Source organism: Tupaia chinensis, unplaced genomic scaffold (assembly GCF_000334495.1).
Source record: "Tupaia chinensis unplaced genomic scaffold, TupChi_1.0 Scaffold144276_1, whole genome shotgun sequence".
Lineage (NCBI taxonomy): Eukaryota > Metazoa > Chordata > Mammalia > Scandentia > Tupaiidae > Tupaia > Tupaia belangeri.
In genome coordinates, this window is record NW_006204133.1 from 7,371,154 (window position 1) to 7,373,337 (window position 2,184).

Genomic DNA, 2,184 nt, shown 5'->3' on the forward strand with positions numbered 1-2,184 from the left:
CTGTCTTTTTCTTTCTTGTTAAATAAATAAATAAACAAGCTTTAAAAAAAATAAACAAGCTTAAAAAAAAAAAAAGAGCAAAACAAAAATAGAAAATAAAAATAAATAAAAAGACATTTGGTGTAGAGCACATACCAAAAGGGAAACTGGGAACTTGGTGCGTTATTCAGGCTGGCCTTTGCATGCTAATGAAAATGAATCATCGTTCTAATACACGAAGGCCGCTTCTCCTGCAGCCTTTCTGGAGGAGCACTGCACCTGACCCTTTCTTTGAAGCATTTGGAAGTCTGAACACTCAATTTCTTGCCACTGCCGGCTTTTGAAAATTGGCCTCTCCCCTCCTTGGGATTTAGCCGCGGAGTCAGCAGTGACTCCACAAAGCCCCTTGCACGTTGGGGGTTTAAGGCCGAGGGTCGGGGCTGGATTTTTCAGGAGTAAGCGGAATCTTAATGCCCTCTCTGCAGACGGCGAGAGAGGAAATGAAAACACATACCTGAGCACATTAGCACATCGAGGGGCTCCTGTCTTGGAGTTGTGTTGAGCCATAGAGGGGTTGTCCACACTAATAACTGTGATCATACCCAGATTATTCAATGCCAATTTATTTACTTATTTTCCCCATCAAAAAGACAATGCATCACCAACAAGTCGCAGACCATTCTTTTCCTGTAAAGGTTGGGGTGCTCAATGTACATTCAGAGCCACACACGCGCGTGCGAAGAAGTCGCCCACCACAGCTATTAATCAGGAGTGTTTGTTGATTTGAGCAGAGGCCCTATGCTGTGAAATGAAAACAGAAAACCAAATTTTCTTGAGCAATCTTGCTGTTCCTGCTTCAGGTGCTAGGCCATTTCACTAAAGCAGCTCAGACGAGAATGTCATTAGTTCTTAAGCCCCAGGTGAATTTGCCACTGTTCCACATGATTAAGCCAGATAATTGTGTGTTGATAGCGAATGTGGTTGGTGAAATACAATTTCTAGGGCCTTCCTAAACAAACACAATGTAGGAGTGAGTCAGAGTGCTGTCATTTCAGTCCTTTGTCACAGGTTTTGCACGGGCAGGCATCTCTGGTGAGGGCTAGCGAGCAATTCAGGAGCGACGGCCATCCCCGGGCTCTTAAAGGTGACCTGGCTTAGCAAGGGAATCGCATCATCCTGCATTTGGTTAGGGAAGACACAAAAAGGACATCTCGTTAAAGTGTCACTGTTCAACGCCAACGCCTACTCGTGCCTTGTTTTGGGCCTGGAATGTAAATGATGGCTTTAAGTGTGTTTTTAAAAACATTCGTGATTTCAGCGATCCTTTCTGAAATGTATAAAAATACCGATGTCTCAGATGATAAAAACAACAACATCTGCCAATGACAAAATATAGTCAACTTTCAGGGCCAAGTTTTTGCATGTGTGTTTTCTTTTTCACATATAAGTTTCTGTGGACACAAAAATATGTATTTGTATGTACAGATCAGGTGTTTGCCTCATTTTTATATAACTATGACTTTTCCTGCACCAAAACATTGAGGGTTTTAAAGGTGATATTGTGAAGGTATAAAATGTTTCATTTGTTGGCGGTAGTGTTTGGCATAACGTGGGTGGTTTTATTTGTATTTTAAAGTAAATCTGCTTGGGCTAGCAGGTGGTATGATGATTAAGGTGCTGGACATGGTCAACTGTGGTTCAAGTCCTGGACCCGACAGCTTGCTTTCTCACTTTTCCTCTCTCTTTCATCTCTATCTGGTGAGTACACATGCCCTATAGCAAATTGAAAATAATCATAATAATAATAATACATATTTTAAAATAAAGTAAATCTACTTAACTTTTCAGAGGGATCACTTTTCCTATGAGTAAGCGTATTGTTTCACTTTCCTATCTCACCTGAAATGGAGGAGAGCTATGACAGTACCATATATTCTGATACTTTTTTTGTCTACAAAGAGTACAGTAGGTCCTCACAAAGGAAGATTTTCTTGGCTTTTGATTAAAATAATAATAACAAATAATAATAAGGTTGGGCTGGATGGAGCATAGCCTTAGCACTCAATGCTCTGCAAGGCAGCACCACATGGGAAGGTTCTTAGTTCAAGCCCGTAGACCTCCCTGAGCATGTTGGGTATCCATGTGCCCATGACCTGGGGCTGGCTGAGACTGGAGCTAGATTGCCCAAGACTCTGTTGTGAGGAC

General features: G+C 41.7%; 1 long non-coding RNA gene across 1 annotated transcript in view; it reads right to left on the reverse strand.

Annotated features, from left to right (window-relative positions):
• Window positions 1-621: 621 nt before the first annotated feature.
• LOC106733646 (uncharacterized) overlaps window positions 622-2,184 on the reverse strand; it is an 8,532-nt gene continuing 6,969 nt past the window's right edge. The window contains exon 3 of the long non-coding RNA XR_001369607.1: window positions 622-1,155. This is a non-coding gene — a long non-coding RNA (uncharacterized LOC106733646). The remainder of the gene's footprint in view (window positions 1,156-2,184) is intronic.